At 34.5% G+C, this 16495-nt stretch overlaps 1 protein-coding gene and 1 long non-coding RNA gene across 2 annotated transcripts in view; both read left to right on the top strand.

The window, feature by feature from the left end:
* The window catches only part of LOC127876724 (protein fem-1 homolog C-like), a 68379-nt gene that overhangs the window by 38316 nt on the left and 13568 nt on the right, over positions 1–16495 (top strand). The window lies entirely within an intron of this gene.
* On the top strand, positions 835–14778 carry LOC127876739 (uncharacterized). The gene is made up of 4 exons (XR_008048051.1): positions 835–1098; positions 10320–10468; positions 11056–11179; positions 13078–14778. It is a non-coding gene; the product is annotated as an uncharacterized LOC127876739 (long non-coding RNA).

Below are 16495 nucleotides of genomic sequence, written 5' to 3'. Positions count from 1 at the left end.
ACTGGCTAACTATAAATTTATACGGAAGCGAGACCATTCACCCCCAAGACAATTCACCCTCAGGAAACAATTCCCCCTAGACAATTCAGCCCTGCTCCCTGGACAATTCACCCCCAGATATTTTTTGTTTTCTTTTGCTGTTTCTTTAGGATTTAGTTATTACAAATATCTGTTTTCTAAGGTTCCGATAGTTATTCGTATTCTATTAAATTTGTATAAAGTTCTAATAAAAGCATATTAAAATGTTATCAGAATTTCTTTCTTCTTTTTTTTTCATAAAATTACTTGCAATTGAAACATAACTTTTTATCTATTGATGTTTGTTAATATTATTAACAATATCTTATTATTGTTTTTTTGTCATTAAATAATTAATTATGTTTTTCTGTTTTATTAAGATTGTTTTTATTCATTAAAACAGTTCATATTTGTTAAAAGTGTACTGTATAAATAAATAATAATGGTATTGGATACATTATTTGGAAATAATCCAATGTTTTTTATTTGATAAGTTATGCAAGATTTCGAAATTTTCATAATATTACTATAATTTTATTTTTAAATGGGAAATATAATCATAAAATATGTGTTACATAATCAGTCAACAAAGTAACAACACCTAAAAACAACCTTTTTCACACCACCAAAGGTAACAATAAACAGATAATCTGTCAGGCATTCAGAGCTGATGAGGGTACTGATTATCTAGTGGTAGAGATAAGGCTGTTACTGATAGGGGTTGCTTAGTGCAGAGACGTAGATAAGTATGGGATACCAAAGGGGTCGAAACTTTAACTTCTGCTCGAGCAGAAAAAAATGCTGCTCGAGCAGCATTTAAATGCTGCTCGACCAGCAAAATACTGCTCGACCAGCAAATTTACTGCTCGACCAGCATTTTTTCTGCTCGAGCAGAAAAATCCTGCTCGACCAGCATTTATTTTTAGATTATGGCATTAGCCAATCAGAACTCTTGTTATATTTGCCATTTGGTGCAAAACTGGTTTGTTTGGAAAAAATGGCTGCCGCCGTGATGGTGCCTTTTTCACATCTTCTGCAAGTTTATGTGACGATCTGTTTAAAGTTTAACATTGACACGCGGTAAGTGCTTTATATTTTGGCTGCAAACTAGTCGATCAAAAAATTGTTGCCATTCGCTTAATGAGAAAATCGATCATAAATGTCTAACGGCTGTTAAAACTTTTGCGAAAATCATGACGATGACTGATAAGAATTGGTCAATGGGTGGGTTCTCTGTTTCTATCGATTTACTTTCTTAATGATGTTTAATTATTGCTTCCGACACAGGTGCCGATTGCCTGTGATTGTGCCTTTCTGGTTAACATTGTTTACGTTTCTCGTTCTCCCCATATATGTATATCTGCTGTCCTAACTTTTACAATTATCCAAAATATCATGTCTGTTAACCAGTTCTCAGTGCCCCAGATAAGCTGCGTATCTGCGTCTTTCACCCTATTAAAATATTTAAAAATGCAAAGAAATACAATATCATGAGTATTGAAAATGCAACCAATTTGACTTTTACGCAAATTCGTCAAATTAACGATACAAAACTTCGATTAAAAATGCTATGCTCATTTTAGGTATTTTCTCTTTGGAATTATTATCATAACGCGGTGAAGCTTGCACTCAGCAAGCTTAGCAAACGGTCATAGTTATTCAAACGCTATGCGTTTTCAATCTGACCTAATTCGTCGCTCATTGTGCATGTATTTGTAAAGCGTCTGTAGTTTCATTTTCTATTACGATGCGAAATAAAAATAGCTAAGAGAGGTCGAAAGACGTCCGAGATTGTTGCGCCAAAATATCAGCCGATCGCAAACTTTTTCGAATCAAGAAAGCAAGAGCCAATAAGTGCCGAATCATTCGTGTTATCGATTTTGTTAGAAACTGTGCATACAGCATTTGAGTTGACATCCAAAAAACATGATGGAAAGTCTGTGACTTAACAAATCTGTCAAAAGTATAAAAAGGCATGTCATTGGTTAGAAATTCTCGACATTTTTAAAAGTTTATATCATGGACAGTTTCAAGGATAAAAGATGTTACGAAACATCAGTTTATTAAAATGTATGATGATAGTTTACAGTTCTATTGAATCAATACAAGTGTGCAGCGTCAACGGAAGTAAATCAGCAATTATTTAAAGGTATGCATTTTTATTACTCATTTCACTCTATATGAAGAATGGAATCACCCTATTTTTTAAAATCAATGGTTGAAAACCCAATTTTCCCAAATAATTATCTGGGGCACTGAGTTCTCGAGGACTTTTCTCAATTTCAATGTAAATTATTTTTCACCGAGGCCTATTAGCTTGTTCAAAGCTAACAACAGGTAAAATGTGAGTTGTGTCTGAATTACAAGTTGTTTAATTTTTCATATTGAAATGTTTACAATTTACTATTTATTGAATAACTTGGCAGTGCATAATTAAGTTCTGGGATGTTATTTTCAGCTCTGAACTGCGAAAAAAATGCATAATAATTACATTGGTGGCACTATACTGTAATGAGTTACCTTTCATCTGTCCTTCCATTATAATGTCCCTAAAGCAGACTTCCCAAACTTTGCAGAAAGAGATTAGGCATTGTATTACACACTCATTTTAACCATGGCATGCTATTGTACAACATGTCTTGACGGAAATAATTTCGCTAAAAAATATTTGCAGGAAATAATTTTTCCATGGCGAATTGTTTGTATCTTTTTATCTTTATTCTGAAATGCCCCTCTTAAGAATAATGTCATGTATAGCTGGTTTAGAATTAAGGATGATGATATGTCCTAACAGCATTTTGTCATGTCATTTACTGTACTTCTTAACCTACATGTATTTGAATATTCAGTCCCCATGTAACTACGCCCATATGTTGTGGACATTTTCATACAAGAATACAAACAGGAATATGTATTGGAGTTTGCTGTTTAAATTTACAGTCAATCGGAGGGTAACAGGTTTGTTTTTAACCAGAAGTGAGGAACTAAACGCAATTTGCAGGGAAAAAAATATCTCTTTATACCACTTAAGTATATTTGCATCACAGGAGCTCTGGTGTCGTGAGGTTGAGGAAACTAGTGTTGAATCTAAAACATTTAGCATCATGGACTCAAAAGTGAGAAGCCAAGTCAGACACCGCAAAATGTAAAATAATCTGTCAGATGTTTGGTCTGACAGGCTACGAAATTCTGTCAGACTGAAGGATAATTTCTGGATTCCACTTATTAGCATACCTGATAATAGCATATTTCTGTAATTAGCATATAGCAGTGCTCCAGATAACATGTGTAAAGGCGTAAAAACGAATAAAATTTCTTAAATAACGATTTAGATTTAAAATCTTTGCATAAAGTTACGCATTGAAAAAATAAAACACGAATTCGACATTTTCGAACGTGCGTAAAACTTCCAGTAGCAAAATTTCATCCCGGTTCTGACACGTCGAGGCGCTCAATTAAAACTACAGCTTTAAGTCAACGTCTCTTTGCTGTTAGGAAGGGCCACACTTAAGAACGGTCGAAAGGCCAAACAGTCTCGATTCTGTTCTCCTGGTATTACAGGCGAGTCATTACTGTTTATTGTACCTTTTTAATTACACTTATCGTAATTTTTATTCACAAGTAATAAACAATATACCTATTCAAAATGTCATTAAAATTAAATGTTAAATATATATTTTTGATATGACTTTAACGGCGCCCAAAATGCCATTATGACCTAAGCCGAATTGACAGTAACTGTTTTAAATAAAAAATCAAAATGGCCAACCGAAGCGGTGTATCGAAGCGTGGAAGGCAAAAAAAGCAAGATGAGCAAGATAGATGTGGGGTCTTTTGAGCCAGAAAAAGCTGTCCGATTATGGGAAAGCAAGAAACAGAAAAGAAAGCCAGGCTTTTCCAAGACTATAAACCAAAATGTTGGATTGTTGATGTGTCAAAAACAATGCATAAAAATTATTTGGTAATATAGTGTTAAGAATTAATTTTATAAATAGGGGGTAAAATAAGAATTAATTTTTGAAATAGGGAGTAAATAAGAATTTGACAAAATTTTTATCTGGAGCTCTGATATAGAATGTCAAAGCACAGATTAATTCTTAAATTTTAATGTATTTTTCTTCTATTAATAGCATAATTTTAAACCCCAATATTCAGAATTCACTTAAAGTCTTTATAGCATAAAACATTCTCAGAATGCCAAGAAAATATGCTTTAAATCTGCAAAAATATGCTCAAATGCAAATGCAAATACCTTAGAATACAATTCCATTTGATAAATAGTTATCTTAAACATCAATCATATACAATGTTGAATTTAAATTTCACTTTGACGATCAATTATTAACATATTTGACTTATTGTATGCCCCCAGTTGCTATATTTATGCTAAAATGTGTGTTCCTGTTAATAGCATATTCCTGTTATTAGCATAATTTTTGCTGACATGGTATGCTAAGAACAGGAATCCACTGTAGCAACATATTAATCAAGAATTATGGTTTGAATCCGTGAACTATTATTTTTTATGGTGAAAGAAAATCTCCATGGCGCGTTTTCAAAAATTCCTAATCAAGCTTGGTAAAAGAACACACAGAATAGCAAATTTATTACAGCGCCAACTTCCGGGTAAAAATGATTGATTTTTTTTATATTCCTTAAAGACAAGTGCCGCATCATATCCTATGGGTGATTTAAAAAATAATGAAGCCTAAATAAAACATGCATTTATTTTCTTACCATTACAGGGGTTTTTATCTGATTTTGGGGAAAGGGCCTGGTCTTTTTTTTTAGGGGAAAAAAATCGCGCGAAACACCAGATTTTTTGGGGAAAAATCACACAAAACGCCGGATTTTGGGCAAAATAAGGAAAGTCTTAAATAATCAATTAAGCATATTTTACTGTTTTTAAAACAAATTCAAGGAAACAGAAAATTTAATTATGCAATATTTTTCTTTTTTCTACACTGGATCAGATTAACTTATATATTGAAAGGTTAAAAAAAAAAAAAATTTTTTTTTGGAGGGGAAAATGAAATCTAGGGGAAAATTTACCAGCTGAGGGGAACAAAAAATCGGAGGGGAAAGGGCCGATGATCGGCGGGTCACAAAGAAGGGGAAAAAAACCTGCATTAAGCATGTTTGAGTTCTTTTTCTATCTTACAGAAGTGTTTCCATGTGATTAACTTAAATGTGAAAATTCTTCTCAATAACTTGCTTCATTTACAAAATATATTGAAAAATATCCTTAAAATTGCCCCAAGTGTACTGGTTTTGCGTGACATTTTATGTAAAAGGCAATTTTCAATTCTATACTTCAATAAAACTTTCAGAAATATTAGGTATTGCCATCATTAAATGAATATAAAAATGCTTATGCTTTAAGAAAAATAAAACAATGCTTCTAACTTAGGTTGATATCTCTTGTAGCAAGTGTTCAAAGCAATGATGTTTTTGTCAATTTTGTGCCACAATTTTCAACTCTCTTCACGTATATTAAGAGGTGGCATCATAAAGTGCTTCAATATTTATAGGCAAAAAGTGTCCCAAGTGTACATTTTGCAAGAAAGTTATTTTAAATTTTTCATAAGATAGAATTTTCAATGTTTTACATCATTTTCTTCAAACCATTAATGTTTATCACTAGATGTACTGAAAATTTGATGCCAAAACCTTGTGAACTTTTTTTGCAAGACAAATATCGCATTGTCCCAAGTGTACGAAATTTTTATCACGTTTGATAAACAGGTGATAGCTTTTAAAAAATAAACAAAGGCACCAATTTTCTGGAAAGAAGTACACAGAAGGGTGTAATCTCCAACAGAAAAAGGTGGTTTCTTCACTCTGGGGGTGAACTACTCTTATTATATGGGTATGTCTCCATATTTTGTCTTCAGAAGAAAAATATAAGCATATAAATGATAATGTGTGGGAACTTGGGAAGTATATTTGACTTTACCATAACATTATTACAAAAATGCATTTCCTCTTCTCAAATTAATGTCAATTTTAATCAAAATGTTTCTCCAATAATCTTCAATGTTAGCCTGAAGTTGGTTAACAAATGTTGTAAATGTACACTTGGGACACAAAATAAATGTTTTTCTTATAAACCTCCAGAAAGTGAAAACAAACTTACATTATAGCAGAATTAATGATTAAATTTCGATTTAATAAAGCATTCAAAAGCAACTGAAAAAAAAGCCAAAATAAAAGTTGAACATGGTCAAATGTCAAATATGATTGATGACAAAGTCTTTCAGACACTTATAATTAAACCACGCAGACTGTCACCCTCGTGGTACAATTCCTACACATCTAAACTAAAAACCATGTTAAAACCTTCGATAAACAAAGGTACAGCACTTATTATTATTTCATTCATTTTTAATGACACATTACCTAAATATATAGAGGATATATTGTATTACAGAGGAAGGTCAAGTAAGAGGACATCGTGTTTAATGTATAAAGTTTAAAAAGAACAAGGTCTAATTTATAAAGAACAAGGTCCAATATATAGAGAATATAATGTTTAATATATAGAGAGCAAGGTCTAAATATAGAACAGTGAATTATATGTGTGTTGTTATGAGAAAACTGGGCTTAATTCATGTGCGGAAAGTCTAGTCCCTGATTAGCCTGTGCAGATTGCACAGGCTAATCAGGGACGAGACTTTCCGCGTTTACAGTATTTTTAGTTTGAAGGAAGTCCCTTCTTACCGAAAATCAAGTTTAAGCGGAAAGTGTCGTCCCTGATAAGCCGGTGCGGACTGCACAGGCTAATCTGGGACGACACTTTACGCACATGAATTTAGCCCAGTTTTATCAGAACAAGACACATATTATAGAAAACGAGGTCAAATATTATAAAAAAATATAAACATGTATCATAAAAAAGAAACTTCACATATATTTGAAGGCCATCCTATATTTTGATAAATCTGAGTTTTTACTTTAAGATACACTGCTTTGAGGCCAGGAAAAAAACTTTTAAGAGTATAGTTTTGAAAAATATGTGTTAAAAAACATGAAAATTTCAATTTTTTCCATATTTTTTTTTTAAACACTTCTGATTTTGTATTTAAATTTTTCTTAAGAACATACTGCATGTTGACAAAACACACAAAATATTGATAACATGTTTTAATGGGTTTTTATTAAGTGCAAAAGACATGTACATTAATAAAAAAAAAATCAAAACATTTGGTTAACATCTTTATTTGTGAAAAAGTGATCACATCTGACAGAGCGGCCCTACTCATTTATAAAACTTGAACCCTTTCCCTATGCAATACAAACAAAACTGTTGCCATAACTTAACATCTAAAATTTGAGAAAAGTTTTCATTTAGGCTTCATCATCCCCACGCTTTTCGGAGAAAAAGTGGGGATATTGTGGTTATCTCCGTTGTCCGTCCGTCCTGGCCACTTTCTCCTCCTACACTTAAAGCACTAGAACCTTGAAACTTACACACATGGTAGCTATGAGCATCTGTGCGACCCTGCACTATTTGGAATTTTGATCTGACCCCAAGGTCAAAAGTTATGTGGGTTGAGGTGGGGCCGGGTCAGAGATTTTTACTCATTTTTATGCCCCCGGATCGAAAGAAAGGGGGTATATTGTTTTTGGCCTGTCTGTCATTGTGTGTGTGTGTGTGTGTGTGTGTGTGTGTGTGTGTGTGTGTGTGTGTGTGTGTGTGTGTGTGTGTGTGTGTGTGTGTGTGTGTGTGTGTGTGTGTGTCCCAAAACTTTAACCTTGGTCATAACTTTTGCAATATTCAAGATAGCAACTTGATATTTGGCATGCATGTGTATCTCATGGAGCTGCACATTTTGAGTGCACCATACTACACTGAATGTCTTCAAATTGATACTGAACCTCTCTTATGGCAATACGGATAATCTCAACTATGCATGGCCCCATTACCAACCCTGGGGTGCCCCGCCCACATTGGCCACGCCCACATAGACCACACCCACCCAAAATTGCCTTTTACTATAATTTCTTCATTTCTACACCGATTCACTTCAAATTGATACTGAACATCTCTTATGACATTATGGTTAATCTCAACTATGCATGGCCCCATTACCAACCCTGGGGCGCCCCGCCCACATAGGCCACGCCCACCCAAAATTGCCTTTTACTATAATTTCTTCATTTCTACAACGATTCACATCTAATTGATACCGAACTTCTCTTCAATGCGTTCAATTTCAACTATGCATAGCCCCATTACCAACCCTGGGGCACCCCTGGGTCAAACATGCGGCGTGGGGATACACGTCGGCGTCTGACGCGCCATTTCTAGTTTAATATTTTTGAAATCACCCATTTTTGTGTAAAGTTTGGAGAAAAATCAAGAAAAACATATTTTAACAATGAAATACATTTAAGTTGTATGATGATATTTTCATGTATTTCGACGTTTCCAATGTTCAGATAAATACCCTATTTGTACCCATTGAAAACCTTTAAAACTTTAATTTTGCATTGTTATTTTGTGTTGGGCTTGAAGAAAAAAGATTGATCTGTATGCAAATGTTTACATTATATCTCACAATCATAACAATTTCCAATTTATCGACAGTGGTGACCGGGTTTTATCATTATTATATGATTATTAGTGCTTGTGATCATATTTCAGATGCCCAGGGGCCTTTATGGTTGGGTTAGGGAGGGGTGCTCCCTCCCTTCCTGAATTGATTTTTAGCTCCACTGGCCAAAGGCCAGTGGAGTTTATGTCATGGTCCTGTGTCCGTCATGCGTGCGTCCGTCCGTGCCTGCGTGCGTCCGTCAGTTTATTAACTTTTCCTTTAAACATCTTCTTCTCCTAAACTACTGGTCCAATTCTGATGAAATTTCTCAGTAATGTTCCTTGGGTGAACCTCTTTTAAATTTGTTCTAATTATGCGCCTGGGGTCAAATTTGACCCTGCTCTGGGGTTACAAAATTGAACATATGCTTATATAAGGCCTATTTTGTGAAATCTTTCAAAATCTTCGCATCCATAACCATTTGGCATAGGGCTATCAAATTTGGTATGTAGAGACATCTAATAGTCCTCTACCAAATTTGTTTAAATTATGCCCCTGGGTTCAAATTTGAAACTGCCCCGGGGGTCACAATATTTAACATTATGCTAATATAGGGTCTATTTTGTGAAAACTTTACAACTCTTTTTGTCCATAACCATTGGGCCTAGGGCTACCAAATTTGGAAGATAGTGACATCTTATAGTCCTCTACCAAGTTTGCTCAAATAATGTCCCTGGGGTCAAGTTTGACCCTGCCCCGAGGGTCACAAAATTGAACATATGCTTGTATGAGGCCTATTTTGTGAAAACTTAAAAAATCTACTTGTCCATAGCTGTATGGCATAGTGCTACCAAATTTGGTATGTATTGACATGTATTAATTCTCTTCTTAGTTTGTTCAAACTATGCCCCTGGGGTCAAATTTGAAACTGCCCCGGGGGTCACAAAATTGAACATATGCTTATAAATGGCTAATTTAGGGTAAACTTTAAAAATCATTCTTGTCCATAACCATTGGGCCTAGGGCTACCAAATTTGGTATGAAGTGACATCTTATAGTCCTCTACCAAGTTTGTTCAAATTATGCCTCTGGGGTCAACTTTGACCCTGCCCCGGGGGGAGGGGGGTCACAAAATTGAATAAACGCTTATAAAGCGCCTATTTTGTGAAAATTTTAAAAATCTTCTAGTTGAAAACCATTCAGACTATGGCTACCAAATTTGGTTTGCAGTAACATCTTATTGTCCTCTACCAAGTTTGTTCAAATTATGCCCTTTGGGTCAAATTTGACCCTGACCCGCGGGTCACAAAATTGAACATTATATACACTTCTTTCTTGCTTATTTTGTGAAAACTTTTAAAATATTCTTGTCCTTAACTCTCGGATCTAGGGCTACCACATTTTGTATGTAGTGAGATATAGTAGTTCTCTATGTGTCCAATAATTATGTTGATGAAGGTGGCAGTGGTAATGACTTGATATGTCTGTGAGATATGAATGCCAAAGTCTTCGATTTACATGACATGAATTTTTATGTAAAAGTGGTGGTTCTTCATAAATTCTACATGTTCTTTGTAAATGATGACCTCTACAAAGTTGTTCCAGGAGTACCATATTGCCTGACAATCTTTTGTTTTATTGTTAACTTAAACTGTACTTGATTCTAGCATGCCACTATACTTCTTTGAAGTAATATGAGCAAAGTTCCCACTGTTTAGTAATGTATACATTGTTTAAGGTACATTTTAATTTCACATTTTGTAGGTGGACTTCAATATGAATGATCTACTTATGCTGCCACAATGTAAAGGCAACAATCACTGGGTTTTGCTGGTTGCAAGTGTTATGTCCAGGACTGTAACCATTTACGACTCATTGGGTGGTAACAACAAGGCCTTGTTCGATTTGTTCTGGTAAGGTTCAAAGCTGAAATTCATTTTTTGTCTTACCTGCTTGATATAGCAGTCACAGTAGCAGTTGGTGTATGTGCATTTTATGTGTGTCTCTGAGCTTATCCAAACTGTGATTCGATAATTAAATATGCAATTTTTAATATAGCTTACCACATATGTTCTCCATGTAGAGAAGCTGCAGAGCATGCGTTAACAAGAGATCAAAGGTCACATTTAGGGAGCTTTTTTGGCCAGTTCCAGTTATCATTCATCAGGCAATATAGCAAACAAGATATTCAAAAAACTTTGTAAATCTTATTTGTTTTCTATATTTGGATTTTTATCTTAAATATTAACTTGTAATGAGCACCAACACTTAAAAATGATATAAATATATATAAATTTAAGCTTGCTTTCTTAGTTCATTCTTATTTATTATTGTGTCCTATCTCTCACACTTATGTGTTTCAAATAATGTGTTAATAGATTCACATATATATATATGTTTGAAAACTGATTACCAAAACAATTTGGTATAGATAAAGTACCGCTTAAGTATATAGGCACATGATTTTTGTTGATTTTTACCAACAAAATATTTGTTGCAGCCAGTTCATGTGTCAACGAGGGCAAATTGTGAAAGATGGCTTGGAAAAAATCAGTTCAGAGTTAAAAGCGCCACCTTGCAACAAACAGCGCCACGGAAACAGCTGTGGAGTGTTTGCATTGATGGTAATAAATAAGCTTTATATTTCTATATAGGTGTCACTTTGTCGTACTGTCGGTCGGTCTGTCTCGAAATTTCATCCGATCTTCACCAAACTTGGTCACAAGTTGTATCTTGATGATGTTTAGGCCAAGTTTGAATATGGGTCATGCTGGGTCAAAAACTAGGTCACGGGGTCACTTAGTGTGTTTTAAACCGAAAGTTTGTCCGGACCATAACTATGTCATTTATCGTTAGATTTTAAAATTACTTGGTACATTTGTTCACCATCATGGAACGGTGTGTTGCGTGAAAAAAGTACGTCGATATCCCCAAGATCAAGGTCACACTTGGAGTTCAAGGGTCAAATGCTTGTCCGGGCCATAACTTTATCATTTATTGTGAGATTTTAAAATCATTTAGCAAATTTGTTCACCATCATGGGGCGGTGTGTCGCGCGAAAGAATTACTTCAATATCTCGAAGGTCAAGGTCACACTTTGAGTTCAAAGATTAAAAATGGCCATAAATGAGCTTGTCTGGGCAATAACTATGTCATTCATAGTGAGATTTTAAAATCATTTGGCACATTTGTTCACCATCATTGGACGGTGTGTCGCGCGAAAGAATTACGTCGATAACACCAAGTTCAAGGTCACACTTTGAGTTCAGAGGTAAAAAAAGGCCATGTTGATAACTCCAAGGTCTTGGTCACACTTGGAGTTCAAATGTAAAAAAAAATGGCCATACATTTGGACTGCATGTCATGCTAAAGAATTCAAGAGTTCAAAGGTCAAAATGGCCATAAATGATAATGGCATTATCATTCTTAAAAATAGCCATAAATTTGATTCTCTTGTTTTGTGAAGACAGCATGCAAAATAGTCTGTGTCAATTCGGCCATGGGGGTATTTGTCATGTCTGTGACAAAGCTCTAGTTTGCTTAGTAAAGATCTGCATTAACTTTTATTCAACAAAATAATGGGAGAATGTAGAATATAATCATCGTACCTTTCTGTTGGTGCATTGGTTTTTAGAGCCTTGCATTTTCTTTTAATTTATAAAGGACATGATATTTCATATGTAATATCATAACCTGAGGATCAAACTGTGTTATAGAGTCTTTTGTCAAATAACCCTGAAAAAAGGTTAAACAAGAAGATTACTCATATTTTAATTTATTAATGTGTCATATAATGAAAAAAAGCATTCTCTTTGCTCCAATATATTGTTTTGTATGAAAAGTTGTTTTTCAGTGTCTTAATGTGATTGTATATTTATGATGCATAAAACATGAATACTTTTCACTGTCAAACTATCGTTCTTGCAATTTTATTTTCAGAAATAGTATTTTTTGTGAACACTTAATCTAGTGAATATATATGCTTTTCTTATTGCAAACAACTGTTGTTGTTTTTATGCCCCCCTTCGAAGAAGAGGGGGTATATTGCTTTGCTCATGTCGGTCGGTCTGTCGGTCCGTCCACCAGGTGGTTGTCAGACGATAACTCAAGAACGCTTGGGCCTAGGATCATGAAACTTCATAGGTAGATTGATCATGACTCGCAGATGACCCTTATTGATTTTGAGTTCACTATGTCAAAGGTGAAGGTCACAGCGACCAGAAATAGTAAAATGGTTTTTGAATGATAACTCAAGAACGCATACGCCTAGGATCATGAAACTTCATGGGTAGATTGATCATGACTTGCAGATGACCCTAATTGATTTTGAGGTCACTAGGTCAAAGGTCCAGGTCACGGTGACCCGAAATAGTAAAATGGTTTCCGGATGATAACTCAAGAACGCATACGCCTAGGATCATGAAACTTCATGGGTAGATTGATCATGACTCGCAGATGACCCCTATTGATTTTCAGGTCACTATTTTAACACAAGTATGAATGACTTTTACTTTATTTCCAGACTGCCAAATGTTTGGTCATTAAAAAGCATCCCACAATGTTGCGACATGCCCATGATTCAGTTTATCGAGACTAGTCGTGAGAAGCAGACTTCTGATTCCTGGAGTGCGGCAAACATATCTGTGCGACTCGATCACTCCACTGTAAAGACCCGCACGGCATTTAAATGGATATTATCAATATGTGTTGTTGCTCGAAAATATGTTTGTGTAGCAGGAAATGCTTTGGGCTCGATTAATCTGAGAACTCAACAAAATATTAATAAAATCCTTCTGTGCCTTTTAGTTCTGAAAACAGAAGTAGCCAGTTGGTATTACACATCTCCTAAACAAGTACAGCACGATAAAACTTATAAACCTAGATATTTATTTATGTAGTGGTGTATTTTTCAATGAGTGCCTTATGATTCCAAAAACATATTGACTTAAAATAAATAATCCCGATGGCGTAAATGACTTATCATTTCATGTTCATGAACCGGCTTTAAAATACTTTGTAGACTTATCTGCTAGGCGGTGAGGACTTTTAGACCACCTGATAAACTTCAACTTTATTTGCCCTAGTTCAGTAACCGACTAAACATATGCTAACATTATACTGATGACTGATGAGTCTGTTGTGTCTTATATTCTCATTGCTACTTAAAATATTAAGTCTATTTCAACGTTTAGACTAATAATAAGCAAATTCGTTAAATTGATATCCCCGCCAAATAAATTTTGATTATTGATGGGTGCAGAACTAACAGAAAAGTTTATTTGAAGGGTTGTACCCTTATCTCACTTATTTTATAGTAACAACATAAAAAAACAATTGGCAATAACTCTTATTTAAGAAAGTGTAGGGTTATAGATTTTGTGCATGACACCTCTCCTCATTTATATCTTAACGTCCATTAAATTTCATCTTTAAATCGTGTATAGTATCTGTGATATAGTCCTGTAAAGTAACATCAGACATGTACATATGTACTAGGGTTATGTTTCTTGTGCATGGCACTTATTCTCATTGACAATTATACACCCATGAAATTTCATGTTGAAATCTTGTATTTATAGTTTCTGAGATAAAGCCCTGAAAAGTTACATCATACAAAAACAACAAAGGGCAATAACTCTTATTTAAGAAAGTGAAGGGTTGTGGTTCTTATGCATGGTTCTATAAATGAGATATAGCCCTGAAAAGTTACATCATAAAATAACAATAACAAGAAAGGGCAATAACCGTTATGTAAGAAAGTATACGGTTATGGTTCTCGTGCATTGATAATTATACACCCATGAAGTTTCATGTTAAAATCTTGTATAGTATCTGAGATATAGCCCTAGTTACATCATAGAAAAACAACAAAGCGCAATAACTCTTATTTCAGAAAGCGACGGGTTATGGTTCTTGTACATGGCACCTCTCCTCAGCTATATTTATACACCCATAAAGTTTCATGTTGAATACTTATATTGAGTTTCTGAGATAGAGCACTGACAAGTTTGTGAGTGACTGCACTGACAGACAGACCAACGGTACGTTTAAGTATATTTAGCGTACCCGGGGTACATTAAAGTATACTTAAGAGTACACGGGGTACTTTAAAGCATTACCCGAGCTGAAGCGACAATTGCCAATCAAGCTTATTGACATATTAAATAAATGATGATAGTGGTAACTATGATTGTATGAAATATAATAAAATAGTTTTCCTGAATTGAGTGTACATGTGAATTAGCTACAATAATGATAAAAACACCGATTGGGATTATATATTTCTGGAACTGAATTTGGTTCATAATAAGTTGTTAACTTTTTTAAGCTAAAATAATATATATATATTATATAATCTGAAAATATTTTCTTCAATCAATGTTATATCTTTGTATTAAAAAAGTGCAACACTCATGACTGTAAATTAGGCATTACCATATTTCTTTACAACGTAATGCATGTACATCATCGATATATATAACATTTAAAACGAAAATCGTTTTAAAATTCAAATGTTTGCATTGTGTTAGAACTACTGTTTCGATATCTTTGTTGTGAATAATGTGTTAAGGTTCAACGTCCGAAAAAAAGATGTCCGAAAATAACTGCAAGCTGTAAAAACGCGAAATTAAGTTGAATTGAAACAACAATGCGTTAAATATTATTTTTCATCAATCTGACATTTTTCACGGCGACTGATCGGAGCAATATCACGGAGGTACTGTGAAATCGTCAGATCTCACGATCTGACAATATTGACGCTACACCGGTCTATTTCGTTTCCGTAGAGATAGCTAATCTCGTCCGTTTGTAAGCTCAAATTTGATTGGCCGACGGGTTCAATGGTTTATTCTAAAAATAAATGCTGCTCGAGCAGCATATTGCTGCTCGAGCAGGAATTTTGCTGCTCGAGCAGCATTTAAATGCTGCTCGACCAGTAAATTGCTGCTCGAGCAGTAATATGCTGCTCGAGCAGCATTTAAATGCTGCTCGAGCAGCATTTTTTTCTGCTCGAGCAGAAGTTAAAGTTTCGACCCCTTTGGTGCGCCATAGATAAGGCTGTAGTACGGAATGAGTTAACATACTGTATGATTGAAGTGGGCTTGAATTGAGTACAATTTTTGTAAAAAATACATTACATTTCAAAACATTTTTAGTAGGACCATACTAGCGGTATTATAGTGGATTTAATAAATCATGAAGTACTCGTGTATAAGAAGCATTTTAAAAAATATTACAGAAAATGGTGTGAAATACTGGATTTGAAATGAATACTGATATTTTCAGACTTAAATATGTTTCAATACACAAAATTGCAAAACACAACTTCTATCACTTATCCTTCAATGAGAGAAAATCCAACAACTTAATGGATAATAAGAATTAAAATAATATTTTTTAATGAAACACTAATTTTTACAGGCAGTTAATAAAAAATACTAATCAAAATGTCAGTTGAAAAAAAAAAGGAATTTTTTATACAGGTATAACCAGGTATTAGAATTGCCCAGTTTAACATAATTATTTGTCAATGTGTGTAACGGAAGTCTTTGTTTATCTGTTTTGACACTTTGATAAAGCCTCATCAGGGGTGTGAATGCTTGTAATTGTAGCTATATTATATCCATTAATGGCAGGCTCCCAACCAGATTAAATTTCCTTTCTTCAATTAAGGTTTTTAACCAGGTTTTACGAAGGAAAAAACTGGTTATTAGATTGGCGAATGCGGGCGGGCTGGCTGGCTGGCGGGCTGGCTGGCTGGCGGGCTGGCGGAATAAGCTTGTCCGGGCCATAACTATGTCGTTCATTGTCAGATTTTAAAATCATTTGGCACATTTGTTCACCATCATTGGACGGTGTGTCGTGCGAAATAATTACGTCGATATCTCCAAGGTCAAGGTCACACTTTGAGTTCAAAGGTCAAAAATGGCCATAAATGA

The sequence above is a fragment of the Dreissena polymorpha genome, chromosome 4, assembly GCF_020536995.1.
Source record: "Dreissena polymorpha isolate Duluth1 chromosome 4, UMN_Dpol_1.0, whole genome shotgun sequence".
In the NCBI taxonomy this organism is placed as follows: domain Eukaryota; kingdom Metazoa; phylum Mollusca; class Bivalvia; order Myida; family Dreissenidae; genus Dreissena; species Dreissena polymorpha.
Note: the sequence above shows the minus strand (reverse complement) of the source record. Positions and strands in the feature narration are given on the sequence as shown.